Below are 20,281 nucleotides of genomic sequence, written 5' to 3'. Positions count from 1 at the left end.
CCAAGACCTTTCATATTTATGGATATGAATATGAAGCATTGCACCACTGATTATGAAATGAACTTAGAAAATCATTACAGTCAAGTTCCGGTTTTGAGCTTTGTGGAGCACACAGGGGTTGTTCCATTCAATAATGAGGTGACTTGTGCAATAATGGGGAAACCGTTTCGACCAAAATCATTCTGCAGTTCATTATGTGGTAAAATGTAAATCCAGAAGTGTCATAAGCAAGGTACCTTCAGAGTGCTCTGTTATGGAATCACAGAAATTAGAAAAGCCCCATGAGGTCACTCACTTCATCTTCTCCTGGTATCAGAGTGCTCTCAGCAAAATATTTTCAAATATAGCGTCCATGCTCCCATCATGAGATTCTATTATTTCTGCTTTCATTGCATTGCTTTATTTCACTATGATGAATTGTTTTCTAACCTGACAACTGTTTCCTTTAAATGTTATTGGTCTTTTTGTAACAAACAACTAATTCTGCACTTGCCCAACTGTACCATATCCTTTCCACTACTATTATATACTGCTTATAAACTCTCTTTAAAACTGACCTTACACATATTTTTTTTTTAAATTATGAGACTAATCTGCATATATTTTGGCCAACAAACTTATATTTAGAATCACAACTATTGTCTTATAGTCCCTTGGAGGACCCAGAAATCCCAGACACAGTCAATTCCCTTCTACCAGCAATTTAAAAGGTACATCTTTTCAATTTCCAAGCTGTTCCACCCTCAGCAATGTGGACCCTCTCTTATTTGGTCCCAAATCCAAATATAATTTTAGAAAATATTAAAAGTAATTCTTTATCACGGACTCTTTGAACCTTCTCCAACCTTGTCCAAGTCCTTCAATTTAAAGATGGAAAAATAATTGAATCCCAGAAAGTAATTTGTCTGTATGGTCAAACAACTAAGTCATTTATATCTAGACAGGAGAGAATAGATTTTAAATCTAAAAGACCTAGTTTCAGATCCTGCCTCTGACGTTAACTAGTTCTGTGACCTTGGGTAAACCATTAGCTTTCTGAGCCTCAGTTACTTGTCTGTAAAATGGAAATAATAATGCTGAGCATGTTATAGGAATCATGTATTTAAAATATCATCACAATGCCTAGCACACACTAGTGCTCAATAAATAATATCAATTAGTCACAGAATTTTAACATAAATTAATATAAATTCATACTGTTATATGATCTTTATGTATGTTTCTGTTTTAAAATAAAGTGATTTTTTTCATATTATAAAAATAATACATGTAGCGAAGGAAATTTTCAGAGTACAAAAAGAGAAAAAACATAATTCATAGTCCTAACCATTAAGGAATAATTGCTTTTAATATCATGGCAAAAATCTTTAAAATATTATATATATGCATATATATATATATAATTATTTCATATAAAATTAGCTGAATTATATATACCGGGGGTGCCTAAAAATGTATACAAGTGGACACTCTGGTCAATGTTGCTCAAGCAGTAGTTCGCCATAATCAGAAGTGTCTGGATGCTGACGGTAACCACTTTGAGCTCCTCTTGTAATTGCACACGTCAAATGTTACTTGTATTCATCTTTTGTTACTGGTATATACTGAGAATTACAATTTTAATAGTTTTTTTCCTTTCTTAAAATGTGTATACATTTTTTGGCACCCTCTGTATGTATGTATTTTATATATATATATATATATATATATATATATATATATATATATATATATACATTATGTGCTATTATATGATATTATATTATGTATATATTATATTATATATTATGTATATATTATATATATACATTGTATGCTATTATATGCTATTATAGCTATTATATGCTACTTTATATCTTAACTTTTTTCCCAGTTATAAATAGTGAGTATTTGTCCAAACCATTATATTCTTTTGAAAACACATTTTTTAAGTTGCATATCATAGGGATTTGTCAGTACTTAAACTCCTCTCCTAATCTAAAATATTTATACTTTTCTCAGTAACTCTGCAAAAAGCCTCCTTTATTTCTATGAATTCCTTTTGAATTAGAATTTTCTGTCATTCATTAAACTAAAAACTCCTTGAAGCCACAGCTCTTGTCCAACCCTCTTTTGATTTTACTGCCAGCAGTGTGGATATTCAACAAAAACTACTCTAAGAAATATGTGCCTATCGATTAGTATGCAACAAAAATACTTCCCCTTACAAACACTGTGAAACCAATTCTTAATGTGGAATTCAAACTACTCTGATTTCTTTATATTACCATAATAAATTTTGCATGGAAAATTTAATAATTACACCAATTATGCCCCCCTCTGGAAATTTCCTCTATAAACTATAGACCTTCATAAATATCAACAATCAAAGTAAATTCATAAATTAAAGTGTTTTGTTAGTCACTGTAGTGCCTGGATGACTAACAAGAAGAGATAAGTGGGTTGGCAACTGGAAAACTGTCCTATTTCACAGACATTGCAAAATTGCTCACATCTTTTAGATATCATCTCTTAAAACACCAAAACACTAACATTGATTCATATTTCTGATAGGTGTTTCATATTTTAAAAAACACATTTATCTTATACATGTATGTGATTTGGAGATTTAAATTTATAATGGTAAATGAAGAAATCCAACATTTAAAATAATTTTAGATTTCATGCATGCCACCTGCACTGGTTTTGGAAACTTCCAAGATTAATTGGAGGGTAATTTTGAAGTTAGGTCATTTGAATAACAAAGAAGAAAACACCAAATTACATCACGCTGAAAGAGAAAAAGAACAACCAGAAAGTTGACCATTTTAAGAACAATTGTAATTTTCCTTGGGGCAGGGGCGGGGGAGTAGAATGGTCAAAATATATACTCACTTTGAGGAAAAAAATGATATATAAGCCTTTTCTTTTAAAAAATGATTTTAAGTGTGTGCTTACACATGTTAAACTAATGCCTTAAGATATTACCTCTATTCATTGCCTTCAAATTCTTTCTAGCCTGACTATTCCAAAGTAAAAAGGCATTCTATTAGCAACAAAAGAGTTTTATTTTTAATACTGTTGTATTTATATTCAAAGCAGAGTATTTATAAGGCATGAGGCACCGATTATAATGAAAGATGTTAGTGCATTCTGGAAACTGAGTCTTTTGATCCACTCCTTTAAGATGCGTAAGATGAATTCACTAAATACAGAAGCTTCTCACCAAAAGAGAAGATTAAGGCTGATTTAAGTATAGTGATATAAAGATGATTTAGACATTTGTAAACTAAGTTTATTTTCACACTTCTAAATAGAATCAGTTACCAGGGTCAGCAGTACAATTAAACAGTCAGGTCAGCAGCTGCCATTTTACGCCTTGCGCAAGACTCCACGTGCTACCACACAGCGCCACCTGGCAGCCGGATCAAGAACTGTGTCACTGTGGCCGCCTGAGAATTGTCACAAATTTGTCCAGTACACTTTGTTCTTCTGAAAGTCCCCAACTGAAGTTGACCTCATTTTCCTCATTAAAAATGGACACATTCACATACCAAGTTTGAAAATTTGGGGGTTTTGCTTAGTTGGTTTCTGTTATTTGTACTTTTTAAGCATTTTAATTTAGAACACTTCATTTTCAAAGGACATCTTCACTGCAGCTGATCACAGCTGATGATGATGAATGTATCTACATTTTCAAAAATAATTTGTCATCAGTTTTCATGGAGATTATCACAATAAGTTAATTTACAACAATGACACAAAGAAAAATCCAGTGTTCAGCTGAGTGTAGCTGTATGCCTTTTTGGAGAAGGAACAATAAAAAAAACAACCAAGAAAAATAATAACCTCTCATATCTATATGCTTGAATCATTCTGATTTGTATTTATATGTCTACACCCACAGAAGCATTTATGTTTGTGTCCTGGGTATGTATCTAAACAAATGCTTTGTACATATTAACATGAACAAAATCTTATTAAATCCTTTGATCCCCCTTTTCTCAATGATTTACCTGTAACCTGAATACATGTAAACAACTAGAGACATTCACAAAACAAAACACTTAAATAGCAACTATGCCCATAATCTGACCAAAACTAGTTGCATTCTTTTAACCAAAAAAAAAACATTTTGCCATTTTTTATTCTTCAGGATTGAACAATTATTCTTTCTCATTCCCATTTTTTCATAGCCACACAGTCAAGGAAAACATACGGAGCGAGGTAAGGAATGGATGGTGATTGTCTGTGGATTTCCAGCACAACTGAAATTCCCCAAATAATACTGCCAAGTCAATGAGCACAATACCAAGCTGGGCTCATATTCCTATTTAGCTTGTTGGTTCTGATCGAACAAATTAGCATCCTTCTCTGCATCACATTACAGTTTTCCCAGCCATAAAACAGAAATAATATCTGACATCTCCCTAACTTCTAAGGCAATTCTCACTTTAACAAAGAAAACATATTCTTTTAGCTTTTGCATTCTAGTCTTTTAGCCTATAAATTCTCAAAACCAAAACTTTACCTTAGAACCAATTAAAAACTTCCCAGCTCCTGCATATGTAAAAACCGATAAAAGTGTTGGCCCTGTAAAAATATTACAGGGTAGAAGGTACAGCACTTCAGATTATACATCCACACAGAGACTTCTCTTCACCTCTTTCTTTAAATCCCTTAGAATGGTGTATGAGGTAGGAGGAAGATGTTATAGGAAGGACATGTGTATTGGGAAATAGCCTAAGTCGTTGCTTGTAGATGCACTTCCCTTCTTCCTTCAAAGTGCAAGTTTGGAGCAGCAGGGTCACTACAATGGAGAAGGAAAACAGGCAGACAAGAGTGATGTTCTTCCCAGCCTACCCGTCTGAACACGCTTCCCGTTGGTAGACTCCCCAGATGACAGTGAGAATGAGCCCTTCCAGTCACAAGTGGGATGTGCAGGGAAAAGACGACTTATTCAAAAACAACTGTGACCTCATCCTCACATTTAATCTGACTGAGCAGCACTGTGGTGACCAGACCCGAATCACAGCATTGAGGGCTGCCCTCTCTCAGCAGAGAGGACCCAGGCTTATGTGCCCTGGATACATTCGGAAGAACACGCTTTGTGCATTTCTCTGCAGGGTGTCTGTTGGTTTTTGCAGGGTATTCACTGCTTAATATAGTGAGTAGAAACATAGACTCACATTTATATAGGATCACTACACGGAATGGGTGTTGGATACCTCTTAGGCCTCACCTCACTTCCTTTTAGCTAAACTTTTTACTCCAACTTTTGCTTTGGCTTCCTTCCATCTGCCCTCTGATGTGACCTGCCTGAGTCCCTCAGCTCAGGGCCACTGTGTGTCTCTATCAGGACTGGCTAGATAATTTGTGAGGACCAGTAGAAAATGAAGATATGAGGTCTCCAGTTTATGAATAATTATGACTTTCAAAACTGTGAGAGCATAGCATAAAACAAAGCATTAAGAGTTTCAAAGTGTGGGCCCCTGTGACTGCAAAGATCACTAACAGATCACACACCCATGAAGCCAGCTCTGTTATCTTGTTTTATGCAATTAAGCTTCTCTGCTGTGACCCCCATATGGGCATCTGTTCAACTAAACCTGGAAATGCACAAGTTACCACCTACAGAGCAACTCCTGACCAGTGGGGGATGGAAGCTAGTAGATGAATGCTCCCCTCTTTCTTCCTTTGGCTGTATAATTCTGAGGTTTGCTCTACAGGACCCCTCAGGATTCTTTAGCAGGATAGAGCCCTAAATATCCACAGTGAAACTCAGCTTCATAACACAATGCTAAATCACCATTACATTTTTGCTTGTTCCTTCTTCTCAGCTGCTAACTCCTGCTACGTAGGATCACTTCCGAAAATAAACTACCTGAACAAGAGCCCTGGTTTCAGGATCTGCTTTGGGGGAAAACCTTGACTCAAATGAAATAGAATACAGATGAAATAGGTGAGGGTTCAGATGAGAATATAGGGTAGGAGGCTAGTTTAAAAGCTATAGCAATAAGAACAGAGGAGGTGAAGAAAAGATGATTTCAGAAATTAGAAGAAGGATCAAAGAGACTTGGCAACTGATTGGATATAGGTGGTGAGAAAGAGAATCCAAATATAACTAAAATGGAATGGAATAGAATAGAATAGAATAGAATAGAATAGAATAGAATAGAATAGAATAGAATAGAATAGAATAGAATAGAATAGATATAACATATAATATAATAGATATAATATAATATAAATATAATGGGTGGTGACACTATTGACCAAAATAGGGAATTCAGAAGAAGAAAAATTAGAGTATGTAAATAACAATTTTGTGATCTCTAAGTGAAAATGTATCAGCATCCAATTAAACTTGAGTCTAAAGTGAATAAACAAATCTAGGTAAAAGGTATAATGATGAATATAACTATAAATGCACAAATAAACACTCATGATTGAATACAAGAATAAAGTTGGAGGAAATTCCCCCCCAAAAAAAAAATATTATAATGACATGAATTCTTTATTTTTACTACGTAAACTCCTTCTTGCAATCTATTATGCTTTAAAATACTTCCATAAGAAATATAAATAAAATGAGAAGAAAAACTGGATCAGTTAGTTACTATATTGAATAATTTTAATATGAAATGTTTCCAAAATCAATATTTAAAAATATCCAGGTTATTATATTCCTTTTGCCATTATGCTATTTCTTCAAATGATATAAACTATTTGAGAATTTAAATAAATTTAAACTTTTATTAAGAAATTAAAACATTACCTACTACTAAACTCTGGGCATCTGCCAGAGTTGTAAACTTCCAAAGGTTTTCCAACTGACCCTAGATATTTGGCCAAGAACGATAGGGCATATTTTTCTTTAAGTAACATTTACCGTAAAAGTCATGCCATCTTTCATTTCTATAAAAAATAGACAGCAAGTTGGTTTTAATGGGATAGCTCAAAGTCAGCTATATGTAGAATCATTAAATTTGGCTTCATTGATGTGTCTTGAGAGAAATTAAAATGTGTCTGGATATTTAGGAGTTAACCTTCCTCTGGAATTTATTATTCACGTATCCAATATCTTTAAAACTCTGTTTTTGGAATTGTATATACTTTCAGTGTTACCAGGGTTTTCTGAACGTAGAGCTGTCCCCATGAATCATAGAAATGTGACTGGTATAGAATATGAGGGAAGTTGCTCTTCTTGACAACCAATATTTGCAGCCTTTTAGAGGTGGTCAAAACCACAAGACACTTAAGCTGAAAAGATGAAAAACAGATACCCTAGCCAAAACTGGAACCAGAGTAGGCCTGAAGCAAAACATGTACCTGGGAAAGCCTGCCCCAAAGCCTGTGAAACATAAAAATACTCTGGAACTTTGAGAAAGCCAAAGGTTTAAAAATGAGAGGTAGGAAAACCTCTTTAAAAAGACACAAAAAGAGATGGAGTCATAAACTGAACATCAAATTTAAGATGTCAAAATGGCAAAAGTTAACTAAGTCACTAAGCAATGCTAAGAGATTAGCTATAGACTGCAACTGTTTTTGTGTGCATACACTCATGTATAATAAATAATTAATATAGAGAATAAATTGTTTTTAAAACTCTTCTAAATCTTGAAAAAAATCAAGACAACTATCCCAATACAAAAATGGAAGAAGAACATGAAGACACCACCACAACAGGAATTATTAATAGGGCAAAAAATTATAATAAATATTTTTTAAAGATACTCACCCTCATTAGTAACCAGAGAAATAGAAATTAAAATAACAGTGAGATAGAATTCTTCAGTTACAAGGTTGGCAGAAAAAAAATTTATGTTCTAAATCAATTAAACATTGGGCAACCTAAAAAAGTGGTCATTTGGTGGTACTACTCGTAGGCAAATGAATGGGTACAGCCAGTTTGAAGAAAAATTTGGCAATCTCTATTCAAACTTAAACTGTACTTTTCCTATTTCCCCCAAAATCCCACTTTTAAGTGTCAATCATAGAGAAAAATCAACATGCAAACAAGAAGGCTTATATAAGGATGTTCACTGAAGCTTCTCTATAATAGCAAAATTTTGATATGTATAATACATAAATCCATTTCCATATAACATAGAGCCGACTTACATATATATATATATATATATATATATATATATATATATATATATATATATATAATGGATTTCAATAAGGAATGACTAAATATATAATTATTTAAAGGGCAGAGGCTAGTATTGGGAGTGTTTTTAGATAAAGCACCTTTAACCTTATTTTTACTATTTTAATGTTTCACAAGGAGAATTTATTCATGTATTACATGACTAATTAAAATGATTTTAAAAGCAAACAAGGAATCTCCAGAGGATTAAGCTGAATGAGAAAATCCAATCCCAAAGGTCACATACTGTATAATTCCATTTATATTGTATAACATTTCTGAAATGACAAAATTTTACAAATGGAGAACCGATTAATGGCTGCAAGAAGTTAGAGACAGAAGAGAGGTTGGTGTCATTATAAAAGGGCAACACAAGGTCCTTGTGGTGATGGAACTGTCCTGTTTGGCATCTTTTCTATGGTGGTAGATGCAAACCCTACCCGGATGCTAAAACTGTATAGAACTAAATACACACGTGTGCATACACACACCTACAAATAAAACTGGAGAAATAAGATCAGTAGACTGTAGCAATGTCAATATCCTGGTTGTGATATTATACTACAGTGTGGCAAAATGCTAACATTGGGGTAAACTGGGTAAAGTGCTGAGAGATTGCATATACAAGTGGATAACGGCAAGACCATATAAGACAATAGAACTCTGACCCATAAACTCTGGACCTATCATCACAGGAAGCCAAACCTCTGCAGCAATTAGCCCAGATTCTGCCAGTAACTGCCAGTTTTCCTGTTTTTTGCTACTTCCAACTCAGGATCAACTAGACAAAGTCAAATATGTCCTCCAAACCAATTACTCAAGATGCCCCACTTCTATTGTTAGCCCACCTCCAGTTTCCTCATGCCAACAACCTCCAATCAGAACACACCTGAGGTCTCCCCTTTTATCCTACTGTAAAGCTGCCCTACTTGCCTGCCTGCCTTTGACTCTCTGCTGAATGTAAATGATGGTGGCTGACTCTCTTGCATAGCAAGGTTGGAATAAATAGCCTCTGTTTTTTCTCATTTGAGTGGTCTTCATTTATTTCCGCAGTGTAGCTGGATCTCTACATATTGTTTCTTACAGCTGCATGTGATTCTACAATTACAACAATAAAATTTTCAATTAAAAATATGCCCAATTTTCAAAAAAAGTGTTCTTCTAAACATTAATCATTTATCTCCTTCCTTTCCCCATAGTTTGTTTCCTTTCACTCTACTGTAGAAGATTACCACAGAGGTGTAGCTTAGAAGAGAGGAAGGAAAAAAAGAATGACAGAAAAAATAAGGAAATAAACATAAAGAATAGGCATTTTAAAATATCTTTGAAATTGCCAAAGCACTAGACTATCTTCAATTGCATGTAAATATACCACTATATCCTAATTGTTCGATCTACTTGATTGGGTTGGGGGGAGGAATGTCCTAAAGCCCAAGGTCAAAGACAATTTTTTCCCAAATATTTAATTTACCATTTAGAACGTTGAAACTTGTGCTCACTACTCAAAAGAAAGATTTCACAACAGCCCCTGAAAATGGATTCCTTGAGACACCAAAAAAAAAGCTTCCTAAAGAACATACACTAGTGTACACAGGCTCAAATCTAGCTACTATTAGCATTGCCTCAAATCTCCAAGGCAATAACAGCAACCAGTCCATTGTGAATTATACACAGTACACAAAGTTAAATGCAGAAGCCAACAAATAATCGGTACAGATTCCAAGCAGGGGCCACAATGTGCATATTACCAAATATTGCATGGGATGTTTCTTTATGAAATAAGAGTGTAGTCTGAGATAAGCAGTAGTGGCAAAACCTGAGAGCTTATTAGAAATGCAGAACCTCAGGCCCACCACAAACCTACTGATCCAGAATCCTTATCTGAATAAAACTCCTAGGTGACTCATCCATACATTCCGCAGACATGCGCTAGCCAGAGGACCTGGTTCAAGGCATTTGTCGCCCATTGGCCTACAATGGACACGTGGGTTTGGGTGTTAAGTGCTCCGCGGAGGTAGCCACTGCCATCCGCGGGGCTGTCATCCTGGCCAAGCTCTCCATCATTCCTGTGAGAAGGCGAGGCAACTGGAGGTACAAGATGGGCAAGCCCCACACCATCCCGGACAAGGTGACCGGCCACTGTGGCTGTGCGCCTCATTCCCACCCCCAGAGGCAATGGCATCGTCTCCGCCCCTGTGCCCAAGAAGCTGCTGCTGATGGCTGGTATAGATGACTGCTATACCTCAGCCAAGGGCTGCACTGCCACCCTGGGCAATTCGCCAAGGCCACCTTTGACGCCATCTCTAAGACCTACAGCTCTCTCACCCTTGACCTCTGGAAAGAGACTGTGTTCATCAAGTCTCCCTATCAGGAATTCACTGGCCATCTTGTAAAGACACACAGCAGAGTTTCTGTGCAGAGGACACAGGCTCCTTCTGTGCCCACCACAAAATTTTATACAAGAAAAATAAAGCCTGTTTGTTAAAAAAGAAAAAAAGGAAGGATTATTGTGCACCTAAGAATTATTGTGCATATTCCAAAACTGATATGTATGGATCATTACACAATTTGCTTAGATAGTGCAAGAAAACAATTGAAGGTTTAATTTCACATCATTTTCCTTGAAAAGCTAAAATCCTAAAAAAATAAAATAAAATAAAAAATAATTCTTTAAAATAGATAAAAATTATTTTAGGAAGTTTCAATTTCAAATGCTACGTTATACAAACATGTAGCAATTAGAGATGATGTTGTTTAGCAAATGCAATAATGTGTCAGCTCAGAGGCCAAGAGACAGCATTACAAATTGTAAATCCTCAAAAGAGAAAATGCATTTCAGATCAATCTTCTCAGCCAGCTGTCACTTTGAGAAGCAGTACCATTTGTAGAAACTTTAGCTTCAACATCCAGGGTGAATTTGAACCATTTTATACATAATAAAATCGTCTCCATGATTTACAGATAAGTGTAAATTATCCACCAGTATAAATTTCATAACTTTTGGTAAATTTCATAATATTTTTAAGCTTCAATTTCTTCATCTGTAAAAACTGGAACTCTAATGCACATTTAGAAGAATTTGAAATTAAATAAAAGAGAAGAAAGAATTGTTAGCACAATGCTAAGCACATGATCAATAAACACTGGCTTCCTTCCCATCATATTTAGTCTTATTTACAGTCAAATACACCTGTCACTAATAAACTTTTAATCAGCAGGAAAGCACATCTAACCCAAGGATAGTTAACTATTTGTAGTTAACAAGTATATTTTTAATTAAAGCAGTTTGATGGATAAAAATGAGTCACAACTGCATGAGTTGTTGTCAAGACTGTTTTGTCTCTCAACACATTACTGTTATTATTAATTATAATAATAATTCCCAACATTTAAATAATGCTTACTATGCAGCAGACGTTTTCTAAGAATCTGCCAAATTACTCACCTAATCCTTACAACAATTCTATGAAGTAAGTATTCTTTTAATCACCCTCATCTTATATATGAGGCTATTGGGACACACAAAGTCTAAGCAACTTTCCAAAGAATTTTGTTTTTAACTCAAATTTGAGATACACATCTAAAAATGCAAAACTATCTATAATCAGTCAAAGACATACTTTAGTTAACATAGTAAGTCACTGACCTGCTCTTACTCCATTTTTAAACTAAATCAACTCTGATATACATTACATTGTCACAAAGCACAGAGGATTCAAATTTACTTCAAAAATGTACTATCAATTAAGTCAATTAAGCATCTTTCTTTATGGTGGTGGTTAACAGAAAAATAAGTAAGCAGATAAAATAAAATGATTATCTATGCACAAATTACAATAGCAGATAGGAGAGAAAAAATCTGCACTAATTGGAAAGAAAAACTCTTCTATTCCTGGAATATTGAAAACTAGAAGACAAAAAAAATTTGTTTAAGATCTTATCTGCCCAAATTAAAAGCAGGATTTTCCCCCCAAACAATCTCTTACAAAAAGAAAGTTGCCCTATATTTTGAGAGCTTTCAAAATCTTTGATATTAAAGGACAGTTTTAATATTTATTTTAAGTAACCAAATGTAGTTTGGGGAAGATGCATTAGTTTATAATCTATGCTAATTTGGGATGCTTAAATACGTCTACTCAGGGGACTGATTAAACAAACGATCAGAAGAGATAAAAAATTAAAGATTCAGTAATTATACCTGGGGTAGGATCTCAAACTTTGAACAAACTTATGGCCATGGAAACTAGCTTTTTAAAGATCATGCCACAGTGCTAACTTCGGCAGCACTAAAGATCATGTAACAAAAACAAATGCAGAACTCACATATACAAAATGGTGCTTTAACAAATATATAGTAAAAAGGATGAATAGAAATAAAAACTTGTATAATGTTGTGTAAATAATAACTTATACCTTGAAATTAAATTTGAGACAGTATTATATGCTGATTGCAAAATTGCTGTACCTTAAACTACTTTGAAGTTAAGATGAAATACTTTGGAAGTCTATTAGATGGAAAGTGATATTAGGTAACTCAAAAAATAGGTTGAAGTATTGATAAACACACTGGTGTGTTAAATAACTGAGATAAATTTGAGTATAATAATTCCATGACATGTAAAAATGAAAAAAGCAACGTTTATCAATTAGTACTTCAATAGGAAAACAAAAACAAATTATTTAATTGAAATGTTATAAGTGGATATTACATTTCATTTACATTCCTGTCTGTTTAAAATTTTAAGTCAGCCAAAAACTTCAGGGGGAATCTTTTCATTAGGCAAATGAGAATTGCTGTGCATCTTCCATTAAGGGCTAACATATTTAAACAAGTGAAGTAAATGAGGAAGGAAACCTAGTTTCAAAGTGCCTAAGTTTACTACAAACCACAGCAGGACATTACGGAATATTATCCCTTGAGATCTTTAAAGTGAACACAGGGAATTACATGCATAAATAGTTTCCTTGTGGAAGGAAGGGGTTGAATCTGAAGATCCCAACCAATTCTACAACATCTTATTCCCTACATGACCAATAGAGTGCTGACAACACTGAAACTGCACTTTTGTAAATGAAAATGGATCAAATGAAAATGGATCGCTAATGATTTATATTTATGAAGTTACTTTCATCTATTTTTTTAAGATTTTTAAATGAAACGTTATCAGGAAAGAGCACACTATCTAATTATCTTTCCAAAATTCAACCAAGACTCAGAGAAAATTCATTTCATTCATTTACTATACAAATAATGATTGAAGTTTGACTAAGTGGCAGACGCTGTTCTAGATGCAAGGGATATAGCAATGAATGAGAATGGCCAGATATCTGCCTTGGCAGAGCTTATGTTTAAGACAGAAAAGATAGAAAATAAATGCTAAATATACAAATCAATAAATGAGAATTTCAAATAGTAAAGAGTGCTGGGAAAAAATAAAACAGAGTGAAAGGGTAGAGAATCACTGGGGCAGTAATAAAGGTGAGTGGATTGAAAAGAATTCTATGAGACAATTCCATTTGAGTTAAGATATAATTAATGAGAAACAGACAGCAACAGAACGAACTTAAGTGAAAAGACCCTAAGACTAGAGTGTTCAAGGTACATAAAAAGGCGCGTGCAGTTAGAACATCATATGCCAGTAAGAGAGTGGTGTACGGTGAGGTCAGATGTAGACAGAGTCCCTACACACTGTGCTACGTAAACCATAGTAAGAAATTTGGAAATCTAATGTGAAGTCATTATTAGGATGGAAGCAAAGAGTTAATATGCTCTTATTTGTTTTTGTTTTTTTAATTTAAATCGCTTCTCTGATTCACTGTAACATATTTAATTAAGAAACAATACCAGTCCTTCAAAAATTCAAAAAGAGCAATCCTTCAAAAAATACAAAAATTCAGAAAGAGCAAACTTCCCAATGTGTTCTATTATTCTGATACCAAAAACAGACAAATACATCACAAGAAAATACAGCCGTTATCCTTGATGAACATAGAAGTAAAACTCCTTAACAAATTTTAGCAGAGTGTACCCAAAAACATAAAAATGACTCTGCACCATGATCAAGTGGGATTTATCCCAGGAATACAAAGTTGGTTTAACATATGAAAATCACTTAACAGAATATATAGTAGTAGAATAAAGCATATAAGCCATACAATCAATTGATGCAGACAATTATTTGGCAAATTCCAATAACCATTCGTAATAAAACTTGCAACAAACGAGAAACAAAACGAAATTATCTGAAACTGATACAGGGCATTTACAAAAACACCTACAAATAACATCATACCTAATGATGCAACAGTTAATGCTTCCTCCCTAAAGTTGGGGAGAAGGCACAAATATATAAACTCGTTACAGTTATTTAACATTTTATTGAGGTTCCATCCAGTGCAATGAAACAGAGAGAGGGAGAGAGAGAGAGAGAGAGAAAGAAAGGGAGAGAGAAATACAAGGCATCTAAATTGAAAAAAATAAAGAAAAATGCCTTTATTAACAGATAATATAATCCTGCTTGTAAAAAATCCTAAGGATTCAAAAAACAAAACAAAACAGAAACCTGGTAAATAACTTTGGCACAGTCACGAGATATAAGATTAATATTCTAAACATAAATTCTATTATAGTATTAAAAAATGACTGTCCATTTCCCCACACACACAAAAAAATTAATTTTATTTATATATACTAGCGAATAACAATTCAAAAATGAAATTCAGGAAACAATTTCATTCTCAATAGCATCAAAATGAGTCAAGTGCTTACAAATATATTTAGTGAAAAAGTGCAAGGCTTGTATATTGAAAACTATAAATCATGTAGAAAATCCAAAAAGAATAAACAAAGAAACTCCTGGGTAGCTAATAAGCGATGACAGCAAGGTTGTACAATATAAGATTAATATACAAAAGTCAGGTGCTTTCCTATATACAAGCAATAAACAAATGGAATTGGAAATTAAAAACAATACTATTTACATTACACCTTAAAATGAAAAACTTAGAAATAAATCTAATAAAATATGTACAAGATCTGCATGATGAAAACTATGAAAATCTAATGAAAGAAATCAAAGAATATCAAAACATAGGGATAGTCCATACTCATGGATAAGAAGACAATATTGTCAAGTTCTTCCCAACTTGATGCATAGATTCAAAGCAATCCCAATCCCAAAATGGCAGCAAGTTATTTTGTGCATATCCAAAAACTGATCCTAAAGTTTATATGGAGAGGCAAAAGACCCAGAATAGCTAACACAACAGTGAAGGAGAAGAACAAAGTTGGAGGACTGATAAAAGCTGACCTCAAGACTTACTATAATGCTATAGTAATCAAGACCATGTGGCATTGGTGAAAAAATAGACAACTAGGACAATGGAACAGAATAGAGAGCCCAGAAACAGACACACGTAAATATAACCAACTGATCTTTAATGAAGGCGCAGAGACAATACAATGGTGCAAAAATAGCCTTTTCAATAAATGTTAATGGAATATTTGGATACTCAAATGCAAAAGAAGAAAAAATCTAGACTTGACATCCTTCAAAAACATAAAAATAAACCAAAACAGATCATAGACTAAATGTATAAGAAAACTATAAGATTCCTAAACGGTAACATAGGAGACAATCTAGAGGACGTGGGGCTTGGAAATGACTTTTTAGATACAATATTAAATGCACAATCCATGAAAGAAAGAATTGATAAGTTTGTCTTTATTAAAATTAACAGTTTCTTCTCTTTGAAAGACATTGTCAGGAGAATGAAAAGACAAGCCACATATTGCAAGAAAATATTTGCAAAAGACATATTTGATAAAACACTGTTATCCAAATATACAAAGTGTTAGTAAGGATGTGAAGAAACTGAAACTGTCTTAGACAGTTAAACACAAAATTACCATACTACCCAGCAATTCCACTCTTAGAAGTCTAACCAAGAAAATAAAAACATATGTTCACACAAGTGCTTCTAGGCAAATATTCACAGCAACATTATTCATACTAGCCAAAAACGAGAAACAATCAAAATGTCCATCAACTAGGGAGTAGATTAAGTAAAATGTGGTATATCCATACAACTCAGTATTATTAAGCAATAAAACGAAATAAACTATAGAGGAACCCACACAACCACCTGGGTGAACCTCATCAACATTATGCAAAGTAAAAGAAGCCAGACACGAAAGTCTATATACTGTATGATCCACTATGAAATTCCAAAAAAGGGCAAATGTATAGACAGAAAGCAGAGGGAATAAGATTTGACTACAAATGAACATTAAAGAAATTTGGGAGATGATGGAAATATTCTCAAACTGGTTTATTGTGATCATTGCACAACTCAATAAATTTATGAAAAATCATTGAATTATATGCTTATAAAGAATGAATTTTATGGTATGTAAATTATATCTTGCTAAAGCTGCTTTAAAAAGTCAATGCCATGATAGAATCTAAAAGTTTCAGTCTTTGTATCTCAATGGACCTGAATTTAATACACTCTTTTATCTGTAAAATGTTTCCCAATATACTTATTAATTTTTTAAATAACACTGTTCTCTAATGTACAATTATAGATAATTTTCCATTCATACACACACAACTTTTTAAAAGGATAAACTCAAAAAACCTTTTGAGAAGTTCCAACACTACCTTCACAAATCAAAATAAATTGTCTTGGCACAACCTGCTTCGGAAGACCTTTTCTACAACATGTTAATCCACTCCATGTAATGTACCTGGAATGACGCCAGAATGTGCTTACAGATTTTTTACATGGAAACCTCCTTAGAAATACCTGAAGAAGTATTTTACTCCCTAGGAGAGATGTGATTATAACTCAGAAATTTTCTATTTTGGAGGTGCGGGTGCTTTGAAAAATTGGATCCAAAATTTATTTAATAATTACAGGTAACTTTAATGTCATTGGTTTGACAATTTTTATTCTAAATTCTATCCTAAAATGTGACTTTGTTGTACATACAAAAAGTCATCTTGTTCTGCTCTTAACTCTAAATTCCATTCTAAATATCATACTCTACCCTCTGGTCCATAGATCTTTTAATGACCTTTAGACAAAAGGTCAATAAAGTTAGCAATAAAATACTAACTTATAATTGCCACAAACATATAATAGGACACAAATTAAAAGTAAAATATGTTGGTCAAACCATCTAGTCTGTTCTCAATCATTGTAGGAATTTTTCCTTCAATATACTAAATATTTAAATATGATTTTTTAGAATAAGTCCATATTCAAAGATATCCTACATCTTTAGATTTTCTATAAGTTCCTTTTATTTTCCTATAACTAGTATAAAAATCACTCATTCTCTTGAAAAAAAATCCCAATAGCGATTGAACGCTAGGAATTGTAACTAACCCTGGTAATCTTTCAAATCCTAAATCAAGATCTTTTTCCCCTCAGGTTGATGAATATTTGCTCCTTCACACTTGTACAATGATCCTTTTTTCATTCTGTCATCTAGAGGCTATAAATCTTAAAACGGATCATCTTCCCATGGATAACTCTTGAGTGTTCATTTTATTAAAGTTCAAAGTCAAACACAGCTAGAATAATCAAGTGTAAAAAAATTCTCTCCAACTAAATATTCTATCTGTATAATACCAAATGACAAACTAACGATTATTAATAAAAACTGTGGGTTATATAAAAACAATTTCCTCCAATTTCAGTATAAACAGTAACTTTAAGAAAGTTTTGTCGCATCAAATACTTGGTAGAAACTCATGATAAATTCTAAGATACAAAACCTCACTATAACTAAAGTGACATCAGAAAGATGGAGGAATAGAAAGCACCAGCCTTCACTCTCCCATAGAAACACTGAATTAACAACAGTATATGGACCAAAATACTTTTTATGAGAACTTTAGAAACCAATTAAGACATTGCAGTACCCCCAGGCAAGTGCAAAGCTGAGCTTAGCCACATTGAAAGGTAAGAAGAGCCATTTTACTTTATGTGTGATGGTCCCTTTCCCAAGCCAGCATAGGACAGCTTGGCTCATAACTTCTCTTTTGAGGGAAAGAGAAGAGTGGAACCTGCATTCAATGATCTGGGTTTTCAGAGGACTGTGGGAGGGAATGGTTTCTGTTTGCTTAGATGCCAAATTGCTGCTGAAAGTGAAGGAGTGGAGGGGAGAGGCTTGCTGCTGCACAAAAGGGCCTGCAATGCTGAAGCATATGCCACCACAGGCCAACACAAATGGGGAAAAAATACCCAACGTGTGGCTTCTCCCTTGGTACAGAAAAATTAGAGTGCGCATCAGGATTGCAGTTTTTTAGAGAGCTGCCCAGGGGATTGTTATCTGTTTCACCTGATTTGGGGATCTGACAGGGAATCAGCATACTTTGGAAGCTTGGGGCTGCTAAGACAAAGGACAGTGGGGGCAGCTTGTTGCTATAGCACCAGGAAACCTGCAGTAGCACAGATAGACACCAGAGGGAGCAAGAGATTATGAGCTACGGAAAAAAAAATTGGAAGGCCTCTCTAATTGGGAAATTACATACACAAGCCCAGAGAATCATAGCGTCCCACCACCATCACCACCCCCAACCAAAAAAAAAAAAAAAAGGTTTCTGAGTCCTCAAGAATCCTCAAGAATCCTCAAGAATCTCTAGCTGGGATAACTGGAAAAGCTCTTCCTCCGTACAAAGCCAGTCCATACAGACTGGGGAAGGTGGCTATTGGTACAGATGTATAAACTTCAGCCACCACCCTCCAAAAAAAAAAAAAAAAAAGAAAGAACGAAATTGCAACTCACAAAGAAACAGGGAAATATGGCTGAATCAAAGGAACAAAATAAATTTCCATAAACGAACCCCAAATAAATGGAGATCTATGAATTACTTGATAAAGAATTCAAAATAATTGTCTTAAGAAATCTCAATGATCTATAAGAGAATACAGACAACTAAACAAAATCAGAAAAATGATATATGAAAATTAGAATGTCAACAAAGAGAAACTATTAAAATAAACCAAACAAAAATCCTAGTGCTAAAGAATACAATAACAGGATTGAAAAATTCACTAGATTTCAACAGAAGACTTGATCAAGAAGAAGAAAGATTTAGTTACCTCAAAGACAGGCCATTTGAAATTATTTGCACAGAGGAGCAAAAATAAAATAAAAAAATGAAGAAAGTGCAAGGGATTTATGGAACACCACAAAATAGATCAACATATGTATTATGAGAACTCTGGAAGGAGAAGCTAGAGACAAAGGAACAGAGAGCTTATTTAAAGAAACAATGTCCAAAAACTTTCCAAAATTGAGGACAGAGATGGACATCTAAATTCAAGAAGCTTGAATAACTATAACCAAGATGAACCCAGAGATACCCACACCAACACACATAATCAAACTGTCAAAAGTCAAAGATAATGAGAATCTTGAAAACAGCAAGAGAAAAGTAACTTGTCATGTACAAGGGAGCTCCCATAATGTTACTAGTAGATTCCTCAGCAGAAACCTTACAGGTCAGAAGGTTTGGATGATATATTCAAAGAGCTGGAAGAAGTTAACTGCCCACCAAGAATACTATACCCTAAAAAATTATCATTCAAAAATGGAGAAATAAAGGCTTTCCCTTATAAACAAAAGCTAAGGAAGTTCATCACCACTAGATCTGCCTTACAAGAAATGCTAATGTGAGTCCTGCAAGTTACAACAAATGGTCACTAGACAGCAACGTAAAACCTCAAGAAAATATGAAGCTCACTAATAAAGGTAAACATATAAACAAATATAGAGCACTGTAATACTGTAATATATTAAAGTGTAAAGCAATTTTAATCCAGGTATAGAATATAAAAGACAATAGCATAAAATATAAGTATAATTAAAAGAAGAAAGAGCTCCAATCAGCAACCTAACTTTACATCTCAAGGAAAAACAAAAAGGAAAACAAACTAAACTGAAAGTTAGCAGAAGAAAGGAAATAATAAAGATTAGAAGACAAATAAATGAAACAGAGAATAGAAAAACAATAGAAAAAAATCAACAAAACTAAGAGTCGGTGTTTTGAAAAGATTAACTAAATTGGCAAGCCCTTAGCTAGGTTAAGTATGTGAGAGAGAAAGAGAGAGAGAGAGAGAGAGAGAGAG

General features: G+C 33.9%; 1 long non-coding RNA gene and 1 pseudogene across 5 annotated transcripts in view; one reads left to right on the top strand and one right to left on the bottom strand.

Annotated features, from left to right (window-relative positions):
* Positions 1–20,281, bottom strand: part of LOC109453591 (uncharacterized) — an 878,050-nt gene that overhangs the window by 732,860 nt on the left and 124,909 nt on the right. The gene's annotated exons all lie outside the window — the stretch shown is intronic.
* LOC141571795 (small ribosomal subunit protein uS5 pseudogene) lies at positions 4,891–10,622 on the top strand (annotated as a pseudogene).

The sequence above is a fragment of the Rhinolophus sinicus genome, linkage group LG05 (assembly GCF_036562045.2).
Source record: "Rhinolophus sinicus isolate RSC01 linkage group LG05, ASM3656204v1, whole genome shotgun sequence".
Taxonomy (NCBI): Eukaryota; Metazoa; Chordata; class Mammalia; order Chiroptera; family Rhinolophidae; genus Rhinolophus; species Rhinolophus sinicus.
This window is presented reverse-complemented; position numbering and strand designations above follow the sequence as displayed.